The sequence below is a fragment of the Delphinus delphis genome, chromosome 17 (genome assembly GCF_949987515.2).
Source record: "Delphinus delphis chromosome 17, mDelDel1.2, whole genome shotgun sequence".
Lineage (NCBI taxonomy): Eukaryota > Metazoa > Chordata > Mammalia > Artiodactyla > Delphinidae > Delphinus > Delphinus delphis.
The window spans coordinates 34,762,090-34,774,691 of NC_082699.1; the positions used below are offsets into that span (position 1 = coordinate 34,762,090).

At 37.3% G+C, this 12,602-nt stretch overlaps 1 non-coding gene across 1 annotated transcript; it reads right to left on the bottom strand.

Moving 5' to 3' along the window:
• Window positions 1-212: 212 nt before the first annotated feature.
• On the bottom strand, window positions 213-376 carry LOC132413451 (U1 spliceosomal RNA). The gene has a single exon (XR_009516743.1). It is a non-coding gene; the product is annotated as a U1 spliceosomal RNA (small nuclear RNA).
• Window positions 377-12,602: the final 12,226 nt, after the last annotated feature.

Consider the following 12,602-nt stretch of genomic DNA (forward strand, 5'->3'; position numbering starts at 1 on the left):
GAGCAAGGCAGAGGAGACTCTTGCTCAAAAAGACCAAACTCCCTGATAGGCATAGGGCAGTTGGGGATATTGGTTGTTGAGTGCTGTGTGCAGAAGAGGAAGGCAAATGCCATTGATACAATGCAGAAATGGGATGGAATGTTTGTTTGCTTACTGTCTTCATACTGACCACCCCGGTCACCTTGTTAGTTCTGTCATTAAGCACTAATAATCAGGGGAGAGTGCTAATGCAGTCCCTCACTACCACAGATTACACAGTTTAGTTTCCTGCATTTGGGGAAATTCCAGGGGTCAGCACATCTGCAGTGCAATGGATAAGCCTCACCCTGGAAAAACCACCTTCGTGATCATGATGTCTCCCCTGCCAGGTAAGTATTCTTTCTTATTTTTAATTTCTGTAAAATAGAAGTGGTTTTCTAAAGAAAAAATAGTAATATAATGTGATTTTATAACATATTCAAAATTTAAATGTATGACAATAGCACCAAGGGCATGAGAAATTGGAAACACACTGTTCTAAGATTTTTTACTGTACTTGAAGTCATATAATAATGGTAGACAGTGGTAAGTTAAAAATATATAGAGGCATACCTCATTTAATTTCTCTTTACTTTATTGTGCTTCACAGATACTGCATTTTTTGCAAATTGATGCTTTGTGGCAACCCTGCATTGAGCAAGTCTTTGGGTACCATTTTCCAACAGCATTTGCTCACTTTGTATCACTCTATCACATTTTGGTAATTCTTGTAAATGTCAAAAAATTTTTATTGTTATTATATTTGTTGTGGTGATCTGTGATCAATGAACTTTGATGTTAGTATTGTAATTGTTTTGGGGTGCCATGAACCACACCCATATAAGGTGGTGAACTTGATCAATAAGTGTGTGACTTCTGACTGATGTACAAACCAACATTTCCCCATCTCTATCCCTCTCCTTGGGGATCCCTATTCCCTGAGGCACAACAAGATTTAAATTAGGCCAATTAATACCCCTACAGTGGCCTCTTAATGTTCAAATGAAAGGAAGTGTTGCATGTCTTTCACATTAAATCAAAAGCTAGAAATGATTAAGCTTAGTGAGGAAGATATGTCAAAAGCTGAGATAGGCTGAAAGCTAGGCCTCTTGCACCAAATGGCTAACCAAGTTGTGAATGCAAAGGAAAAGTTCTTGAAGGAAATTGAAAGTGCTACTCCAGTGAACACACAAATGATAAGAAAGGGAATCAGCATTATTGCTGATATGGAGAAAGTTTTATTGGCGTTGATAAGAGATCAAACCAGTCACAACCTTCCCTTAAGCCAAAACCTAATCCAGAGCAAGGTCCTAACTGTCTTCAATTCTATGAAGGCTAAGAGAGGTGAGGAAGCTATAGAAGAAAAGTTTGAAGCTAGCAGAGGTTGGTTCGTGAGGTTTAAGGAAGAAAATGTTTTCATAATATAAAAGTGCAAGGTGAAGCAGCAAGTTCTGATGTAGAAGCTGCAACAATTTATCCAGAATATCTATCTAAGATCATTAAAAAATGTGGCTACACTAAACAACAGATTTTCAGTGTAGACGAAACAGCCTAATATTGATAGAAGATGCCATCTCAGACTTTCATAGCTAGAGAGGAGAAGTCAATGCCTGGTTTCAAATCTTCAAAGGACAGGCTGACTTTCTTGTTAACTAATGTTGCAGGTGACTTTCAGTTGAAGCTAGTGTTCATTTACCATTCCAAAAGTCTCAGGGCCCTTAAGAATTATGTTAAATCTACTCTGCTTGCACACTCTAAGTGGAACAACAAAGCCTGGATAATAGTACACCTCTTTACAACATGGTCTACTGATTACTTTAAGCCTGCTGTTGAGGCCTATGGTTCAGAAAAAACAGTTCATTTCAAATTACTACTGCTCATTGACAATGTACCTGATCACCCAAGAGCTCTGATGGAGATGTACTGTACAAAAAGATTAATGTTGTTTTCATGCCTGTTGACACAATATGCATTCTGAAGCCCATGGATTTAGAAACAATTTCAATTTTCATGTCTTATAATTTAAGAAATACATTTTTTAAGGCTATAGCTACCATAGATAGCTATTCCTCTAAAGGAGCTGGGCAAAGTAAATTGAAAACCTTCTGGAAATGATTCACCATTCTAGATGCCATTAAGAACAATTGTGATTCATGGGATGAGGTGAAAATATCAACATTAACAGGAGTTTTGAAGAAGCTGATTCCAGCCCTTGTGGATGACCTTGAGGGGTACAAGACTTCAGCAGGGGAAGTAACTGCAGATATGGTAGAAATAGCAAGAGAACTAGAATCAGAAGTGGAATCTGAAGATGTGACTGAATTGCTGGAATCTCATGATAAAACTTGAATAGATGAGGAGTTGCTTCTTATGGATGTGCAAAGAAAGTGGTTTACTGAGATGGAATCTCCTCCTGGTGAAAATGCTGTGAAGATTGTTGAAACAATAACAAGAATTTAGACTATTACATAAACTTGATCAAGATGGCAGACTAAGAAGAACCTGAGCTCCTCTACTCTCAGGAACACACTAAAACTTCAACTACATATAGAACTTCTCTCTCTGAGAATGACCTAAATACTACCAGAACAGCTGTTCTATGATTAAGAATATGAAGGAAAAAACCACATTAAGATGGGTAGGTGAGACAAAGATGTGATGTATTCAGGACCCACACATCTGTCAGGCAATCCAAAAACAGAAGGGGGGGGGGCTTCCCTGATGGAGTAGTGGTTAAAAATCCACCGCCAATGCAGGGGACATGGGTTTGAGTCCTGGTCCAGGAAGATTCCCCATGCAGCAGAACAACTAAGCCCATGCACAACTACTGAAGCCTGCAAGCCTAGAACCCATGCTGTAAAACCAAGAGAAGCCACTGCAATGAGAAGCCCACACACTGCAGTGAAGAGTAGTCTCCACTTTCCTCAACTAGAGAAAGCCTGCACAAAGCAACAAAAACCCAACACAGCCAAAAATAAAAAATAAATAAAATAAATAAATTTATAAAAACAAACAAAACAGAGGGGGTATCACAAACTCAGACATTCTCCTTAAGAAGTGAGGGGTTTGAGACCCACATTGGGCATGCCAGCCCTGGGGACTGACACTGGAAAAATGAGCCCTGTTAGTGGGTTTTAACATCCAGTGGGGCTTACAACTGGGAGAACTGGAGGGCTGAGGGAAACTGAGACTCCACTGTTAAAGGGCGCACACAAAAACTTACTCTGCCTCTCAGCACAGAGTCAGCAGATTCAAAAGTGCCCTGACTAGTGGATAGCCAGCATGCCAAGTATGCTTCCCAGCCCACACCATGCTCAGGTTTTAGCCACCCTGCCAAGGTGTCAGCCATTAATGTGCTCTGAGATAAGCCCTGGCCCATACTGGGCTCTCACCCACTAAGGCAGTGGCCCTCAGCACACCCCTGGAGAAGCCTTGGTCTGTGCAGTATTCTGGCTCCAGCACTCCACCAAGGCAGATGCACTCAGCATGTCCTGGGAGAAGCCCTAGCCCATGCTGGGCTACAGCTCCAGCACCAGCACCAGCACCACCACCCTACTTAAAGCTCCAGGCTATGCCCACTTTAGCTCCATCCCTCCTGCTAAGGCTACTTGGCACAAGCAGTCCTAATAGGATGCTCCTACACAAGGACACACCTTCAAGGCCAGGGAAGGTAAATGTTCTGCCTAATTCTTAGAGACAAACTCAGAAAATCAAACAAAATGAAAAGATAGAGTAATGTGTTCCAAATGAAACAGCAAAATAAAACCTCAGGAAAAGACCCTAGTGAAACAAACATAAGTAACTTACCTGATAAATAGTTTAAAATAATGAACATAAAAATGGTCCCTGATCTCAGAAAAAGTGTAGAGTAACACAGTGAGAGTTTCAACAAATAATTAAAAGAATTAAAAAATGTTAAAAAAAAACCAATCAGAGTTGAAGAATACAATAACTGAAATAAAAAATACACTGGAAAGACTCAACAGCAGATTAGGTGATACAGAAGAATGTATAAGTGACCTGGAAGTAAAAATAGTAGATATCACCCAACCAGAGCAGCAAAAAGAAAAAAGAATTTAAAAAGCCTGAATAGTTTAAGGGACATTTGAGACAACTTCAAGTATATTAACATTCACATTATAGGGGTTCCAGAAGGAGACAAGAGAAAGAAAGGAGTCAAAAATATATGTGATGTTATCATTGTGAAAACTTTCACAACTCAGGGAAGGAAACAGATACTCTGGTCCAAGAATCACAGAGAGTCCCAAACAAGGTGAATTCAAAGAGATCCACACCAAGATATAATTAAAATGGAAACGTTTAAAGAGAGAATTTTAAAGGCAGCAAGAACAAAGCAATTAGTCACAGGCACAGGAACCACCACAAGGCTATCAGCTAATTTTTCAGCAAAGATTTGCAGGCAGAAGAGCATTCCAGGTTTATTTAAAGTGCTGAAAGGAAAAAATCTACAACCAAGGATACTCTACCTGGCAAAGTTATCATTCAGAATTGAAGGAGAAATCAAGAGTTTCCCAAATAAGCAAAAACTAAGAGTTCATCACTACTAAACCAGCCATACAAGAAATGTTAAAAGGCCATCTTTAAGCACAACAGAAATGTCCATAACAGGAAATAAGGAAATATATGAAGGAAAAAATCTCACTGGTAAAGGCAAATATAAAGTAAAGGCAGTGGATAAAACACTTAATAAGTTAGTATCAAGGTTAAAAGACAAAAGTTGTAAAAGCTGTTATAACTTCAATAAGTAGTTAAGGGATACACAAAAAGAAGGAAAATGTGACATTGAAAACATAAAATATGGGCCTTGGAGTAAAAATGTAGAGCTTTTAGAATATGTTCAAAGTTAAATGACTATAAGCTTTATATATATGTATATGTATGCATATATATATATATATATATATATATATATATATATATATATATAGTAGTAACCAAAACCTCAAAACCTATAATAAGTACACAAAAAAACAGAGAAAAAAGGAATGGAAACACAACACTAAAGAAGATCATCAAACCACAAAGGAAGAGACCAAAGGAAGACAAAAGGAACAAAGAAGAACTACAAAAACAGCCATAAAATAAGTAACAAAATGGGAATAAGTACATACCTATCAATAAACACTTTAAATGTAAATGGGCCAAATGTTCAAATCAAAATACATAGGGTGGCTGAATGGAGAAAAAAATCAAGACTCATCTTTTTATTGCCACCAAAAGACTCACTTCAGAGCTAAATACACATGAAGACTGAAAGTGAAGGTATGGAAAAAGATATTACATTCAGGCATGAAAAGAAAGCTGTTGGGGTGGGGGAACTTTCCTGGCAGTCACGTGGTTAAGACTCCAAGCTTCCACTGCAGGGGTCACGGGTTCAGTCCTTCATTGGAAAACTACGATCCCACATGCCACAGGGCACAGCCAAAAAATGGAAAAAAAAAAAAAGAAAGAAAGAAAGCTGGGTAGCAGTACTCATTTCAGATAAAATAGACTTCAAAATGACTATTACAAGAAACAAAGAAACACATTACCTAATGATGAAGAGACCATTCAACAAAAAAGATATAACAATTGTAAATATAGATGCACCCAATATGAGAGCAGCTAAATGCATAAAGAAAATATTAACAAACAAAGAAAAAAATTGACAGTAACACAATACTAGTAGAGGACTTAAACATCTCACTTACATCAATGTATAGAAAGAAAACCAATAAGAAAACACTGGCCTTAAACTGCACAGATGAAATAAATAGCTATATATAAAACATTCCAACTGAAGACTGCAGAATACACATTCTCTTCTAGTGCACATGGAAGATTATCCAGTGTAGATCACATGTTAGACCACAAAACAACTACCAATAAATTTCAGAAGACTGAAATCATATCAAGCATCTTTTTCAACAAAAGTGGTATGAAAATAGAAATTAAGTACAGGAAGAAAACTGGGAAAAATCACAAACATGTGGAGCCCAAACAACATACTACTAAAATCATCAGTGGGTCAATGGAGAAATCAAGGAAGAAATCAAAAAATACTTCAATAGTGAAAATAGAAACACAACTATTCAAAATTTATAGGACACACAAAAAAAGCAGTTTTTTTAAAAAAATATTTTTACATCTTTATTGGACTATAACTGCTTTACAATGGTGTGTTAGTTTCTGCTTTATAACGAAGTGAATCAGTTATACATATGCATATGTTCCTATATCTCTTCCCTCTTGCATCTCCCTCCCTCCCACCCTCCCTATCCCACCCCTCCAGGCAGTCACAAAGCACCGAGCTGATCTCCCTGTGCTATGCGGCTGCTTCCCACTAGTTATCTGCCTTACGTTTGGTAGTGTATATATGTCCATGCCTCTCTCTCGCTTTGACACAGCTCACACTTCCCCCTCCCCATATCCTCAAGTCCGTTCTCTAGTAGGTCTGTGTCTTTATTCCTGTCTTAAGCCTAGGCTCTTCATGACATTTTTTTCCCTTAAATTCCATATATATGTGTTAGCATACGGTATTTGTCTTTCTCTTTCTGACTTACTTCACTCTGTATGACAGACTCTAGGTCTATCCACCTCATTACAAATAACTCAATTTCGTTTCTTTTTATGGCTGAGTAATATTACATTGTATATATGTGCCACATCCACTTTATCCCTTCATCCGATGATGGGAACTTAGGTTGTTTCCATCTCTGGACTATTGTAAATAGAGCTGCAATGAACATTTTGGTACATGACTCTTTTTGAATTATGGTTTTCTCAGGGTATATGCCCAGTAGCGGGATTGCTGGGTCATATGGTAGTTCTATTTGTAGTTTTTTAAGGAACCTCTGTACTGTTCTCCACAGTGGCTGTACCAATTCACATTCCCACCAGCAGTGCAAGAGTGTTCCCTTTTCTCCACACCCTCTCCAGAATTATTGCTTCTAGATTTTTTGATGATGGCCATTCTGAATGGTGTGAGGTGATATCACATTGTAGTTTTGATTTGCATTTCTCTAATGCTAAATGATGTTGAGCATTCTTTCATGTGTTTGTTGGCAGTCTGTATATCTTCTTTGGAGAAATGTCTATTTAGTTCTTCTGCTCATTTTTGGATTGGGTTGTTTGTTTTTTTGTTATTGAGCTGCATGGGCTTCTTGTAAATTTTGGAGATTAATCCTTTGTCATTTGCTTCATTTGCAAATATTTTCTCCCATTCTGAGGGTTGTCTTTTGGTATTGTTTATGGTTTCCTTTGCTGTGCAAAAGCTTTGAAGTTTCATTAGGTCCCATTTGTTTATTTTTGGTTTTTATTTACATTTCTCTAGGAGGTGGGTCAAAAGGATCTTGCTGTGATTTATGTCATAGAGTGTTCTGCCTATGCTTTCCTCTAAGAGTTTGATAGTTTCTGGCCTTACATTTAGGTCTTTAATCCATTTTGAGCTTATTTTTGTGTATGGTGTTAGGGAATGATCTAATCTCATAGTTTTACATGTACCTGTCCAGTTTTCCCAGCACCACTTATTGAAGAGGCTGTCCTTTCTCCACTGTACATTCCTGCCTCCTTTATCAAAGATAAGGTGGCCATATGTGTGTGGGTTTATCTCTGGGCTTTCTATCCTGTTCCATTGATCTATATTTCTGTTTTTGTGCCAGTACCATACTGTCTTGATTACTGTAGCTTTGTAGTATAGTCTGAAGTCAGGGAGCCTGATTCCTCCAGCTCCATTTATCATTCACAAGATTGCTTTGGCTATTCGGGGTCTTTTTTGTTGCCATACAAATTGTGAATTTTTTTGTTCTAGTTCTGTGAAAAATGCCAGTGGTAGTTTGATAGGGATTGCACTGAATCTTTATATTGCTTTGGGTAGTAGAGTCATTTTCACAATGTTGATTTTTCCAATCCAAGAACATGGTATATCTCTCCATCTATTTGTATCATCTTTAATTTCTTTCATCAGTGTCTTATAATTTTCAGCATACAGGTCTTCTCTCTCCTTAGGTAGGTTTATTCCTAGATATTTTATTCTTTTTGTTGCAATGGTAAATGGGAGTGTTTTCTTGATTTCACTTTCAGATTTTTCATCATTAGTGTATAGGAATGCCAGAGATTTCTGTGCATTAATTTTGTATCCTGCAACTTTACCTAATTCATTGATTAGCTCTCGTAGTTTTCTGGTAGCATCTTTAGGATTCTCTATGTATAGTATCATGTCATCTGCAAACAATGACAGCTTTACTTCTTCTTTTCCGATTTGTATTCCTTTTATTTCCTTTTATTCGCTGATTGCTGTGGCTAAAATTTCCAAAACTATGTTGAATGAGAGTGGTGAGAGTGGGTAACCTTGTCTTGTCCCTGATCTTAGTGGAATTTCTTTCAGTTTTTCACCATTGAGGATGATTTTGGCTGTGGGTTTGTCATATATGGCCTCTATTATGTTGAGGAAAGTTCCCTCTATGCCTACTTTCTACAGGATTTTTTATCATAAATCGTTGTTGACTTTTGTCAAAGGCTTTTCGGCATCTATTGAGATGGTCATATGGTTTTTCTCCAATTTTTTAATATGGTTTATCACATTGATTGTTTTGCATATATTGAAGAATCCTTGCATTCCTGGAATAAACCCCACTTGATCATGGTGTATGATCCTTTTAATGTGCTGTTGGATTCTGTTTGCTAGTATTTTGTTGAGGATTTTTGCATCTATGTTCATCAGTGATATTGGCCTGTAGTTTTCTTTCTTTGTGACATCCTTGTCTGGTTTTGGCATCAAGGTGGTGGTGGCCTCGAAGAATGAATTTGAGAGTGTTCCTCCTTCTGCTATATTTTGGAAGAGTTTGAGAAGGATAGGTGTTAGCTCTTCTCTAAATGTGTGATAGAATTCGCCTGTGAGGCCATCTGGTCCTGGGCTTCTGTTTGTTGGAAAATTTTGAATCACAGTTTCAATTTCAGTGGTTGTGATTGGTCTGTTCATATTTTCTATTTCTTCCTGATTCAGTCTTGGCAAGTTGTGCATTTCTAAGGATTTGTCCATTTCTTCCAGGTTGTCCATTTTACTGGCATAGAGTTGCTTGTAGTAATCTCTCATGATCTTTTGTATTTCTGCAGTGTCAGTTGTTACTTCTCCTTTTTCATTTCTAATTCTATTGATTTGAGTATTCTCCCTTTTTTTCTTGATGAGTCTGGCTAATGGTTTATCTATTTTGTTTATCTTCTCAAAGAACCAGCTTTTAGTTTTATTGATCTTTGCTTTGTTTCCTTCATTTCTTTTTCATTTATTTCTGATCTGATCTCTATGATTTCTTTCCTTCTGCTAACTTTAGGTTTTTTTTGTTCTTCTTTCTCTAATTGCTTTAGGTGAAAAGTTAGGTTGTTTATTTGAAATGTTTCCTGTTTCTTAGGTGGGCTTGTATTGCTCTAAACTTCCCTCTTAGACCTGTTTTTGCTGCATCCCTTAGGTTTTGGGTCGTCGTGTCTGCATTGTCATTTGTTTCTAGGTAGTTTTTTGTTTCCTCTTTGATTTCTTCAGTGATCTCTTCGTTATTAAGTAGTGTATTGTTTAGTCTCCATGTGTTTATATTTTTTACAGATCTTTTCCTGTAATTGATATATAGTCTCATATCATTGTGGTCGGAAAAGATACTTGATACAATTCCAAATTTCTAAAATTTACCAAGGCTTGATTTGTGACCCAAGATATGATTTATCCTAGAGAATGTTCCATGAGCACTTGAGAAAAATGTGTATTCTGTTGTTTTTGGATGGAATGTCCTATAAATATCAATTAAGTGCATCTTGTTTAATGTTTCATTTAAAGCTTGTGTTTCCTTATTTATTTTCATTTTGGATGATCTGTCCATTGGTGAAAGTGGGGTGTTAAAGTTCCCTACTATGAATGTGTTACTGTCGATTTCCCCTTTTATGGTTGTTATTATTTGCGTTATGTATTGAGGTGCTCCTATGTTGGGTGCATAAATATTTACAATTGTTATATCTTCTTCTTGGATCAATCCCTTGATCATTATGTAATGTCCTTCTTTGTCTATACTAATATTCTTTATTTTAAAGTCTATTTTATCTGATATGAGAATTGCTACTCCAGCTTTCTTTTGGTTTCCATTTGCATGGAATATCTTTTTCCATCCCCTTACTTTCAGTCTATAGTGTCTCTAGGTGTGAAGTGGGTCTCTTGTAGACAGCATATATATGGGTCTTCTTTTTGTATCCATTCAGCCAATCTGTGTCTTTTGGTGGGAGCATTTAGTCCATTTACATTTAAGGTAATTATCTATATGTATGTTCCTATTCCCATTTTCTAAATTGTTTTGGGTTTGTTATTGTAGGTCTTTTCCTCCTCTTGTGTTTCTTGCCTAGAGAAGTTCCTTTAGCATTTGTTCTAAAGCTGGTTTGGTGGTGCTGAACTCTCTCAGCTTTTGCTTGTGTGTAAAATTTTTAATTTCTCCATCAAATCTGAATGAGATCATTGTTGGTTAGAGTAATCTTGTTTGCAGGTTTTTCTCCTTCATCACTTTAAATATGTCCTGCCAGTTCCTTCTGGCTTGCAGAGTTTCTGCTGAAAGATCACCTGTTAACCTTATGGGGATTCTCTTATGTGTTACTTGTTGTTTTTCCCTTGCTGCTTTTAATATGTTTTCTTTGTATTTAATTTTTGGCCGTTTGATTAATATGTGTCTTGGCATATTTCTCCTTGAATTTAACCTGTATGGGACTCTCTGTGTTTCCTGGACTTGATTAACTATTTCCTTTTCCATATTAGGGAAGTTCTCAACTATAATCTCTTCAAATATGTTCTCAGTCCCCTTCTTTTTCTCTTCTTCTTCTGGAACCCCTATAATTCAAATGTTGGTGCTTTTATTGTTGTCCCAGAGGTCTCTGAGACTGTCCTCAGTTCTTTTCATTCTTTTTTCTTTATTCTGCTCTGCAGTAGTTATTTCCACTATTTTATCTTCCAGGTCACTTATCCATTCTTCTGCCTCAGTTATTCTGCTATTGATCCCATCTAAAGTGTTTTTAATTTCATTTATTGTGTTGTTCATCATTGTTTGTTTCACCTTTAGTTCTTTTAGGTTCTTGTTAAAAGTTTCTTGCATTTTGTCTATTCTATTTCTAAGATTTTGGATCATCTTTACTATCATTACTCTGAATCCTTTTTCAGGTAGACTGCCCATTTCATCTTCATTTTTTAGGTCTGGTGGGTTTTTATCTTTCTCCTTCATTAGCGGTGTGTTTTTCTGTCTTCTCATTTTGCTTATCTTACTGTGTTCCGGTTTTCCTTTTTGCAGGCTGCAGGTTCGTAGTTCCCATTGTTTTTGTTGTCTGTCCCCAGTGGCTAAGGTAGGTTCAGTGGGTTGTGTAGGCTTCCTGCTGGAGGGGACTTGTGTTCTGCTGGATGAGGCTGTATCTTTTTTTTTTGGTGGGAGGATCCATGTCTTGGTGTGTTTTGGGGTGTCCGTGGACTTATGATTTTAAGCAGCCTCTTTGCTAATAGGTGGGGTTGTGTTCCTGTTTTGCTAGTTGTTTGGCATAGGGTGTCCAGCACTGTAGCTTGCTGGTCGTTGAGTGAGGCTGGGTGCTGGCGTTGAGATGGAGATCTCTGAGAGATTTTTGCCATTTGATATTATGTGGAGCTGGGAGGTGTCTTGTTGACCAGTGTCCTAAAATTGGCTCTCCCACCTCAGAGGCACAGCTCTGATTCCTGTCTGCAGCACCAAGAGCCTTCATCTACATGGCTCAGAATAAAAGGGAGAAAAAGTAGAAGAAATAATTAGTAGAAGTCGAAAGAAAGAAAGAAGAAAAGAAGGAAAGATGGTAAGAAAGAAAGAAAGGAGGGAGGGAGGGAGGGATGGAGGGAGGCAGGCAGGAAGGAAGGAAGGAGGGAAGGAAGGAAAAAAGAAAGAAAGAAAGAAAATAAAGTAAATATAATAAAGTTATTAAAATAAAAAGATAATTATTAAGAAAAAAAATAAAAAGATAAAAGGACGGATAGAACCCTAGGACAAATGGTGGAAGCAAAGCTATACAGACAAAATCTCATACAGAAGCATACACATACACACTCACAAAAAGTGGAAAAGGGGAAAAAGTCATAAATCTTGCTCTCAAGGTCCATCTCCTCAATTTGGGATGATTCGTTGTCTAAAGGAGGGAAGGAAGGAAGGAAGGAAGGAAGGAAGGAAGGAAGGAAGGAAAGAAAGAAAGAAAGAAAGAAAGAAGATAAAGTAAAATAAAATTATTAAAATAAAAAACTAATTATTAAGAAAAAAAATTTTTTAAAAAAGCGGACGGATAGAACCCAAGGACAAATGGTGGAAGCAAAGCTATACAGACAAAATCTCACACAGAAGCATACACATATACACTCACAAAAAAAGGAAAAGGGGAAAAAAAATCATAAATCTTGCTCTCAAAGTCCACCTCCTCAATTTGGGATGATTCGTTGTCTATTCATGTATTCCACAGATGCAGGGTACATCAAGTTGATTGCAGAGCTTTAATCCGCTGCTTCTGAGGCTGCTGGGAGAGATTTTCCTTTTTCTTCTTTGTTCTCACAGCTCCCA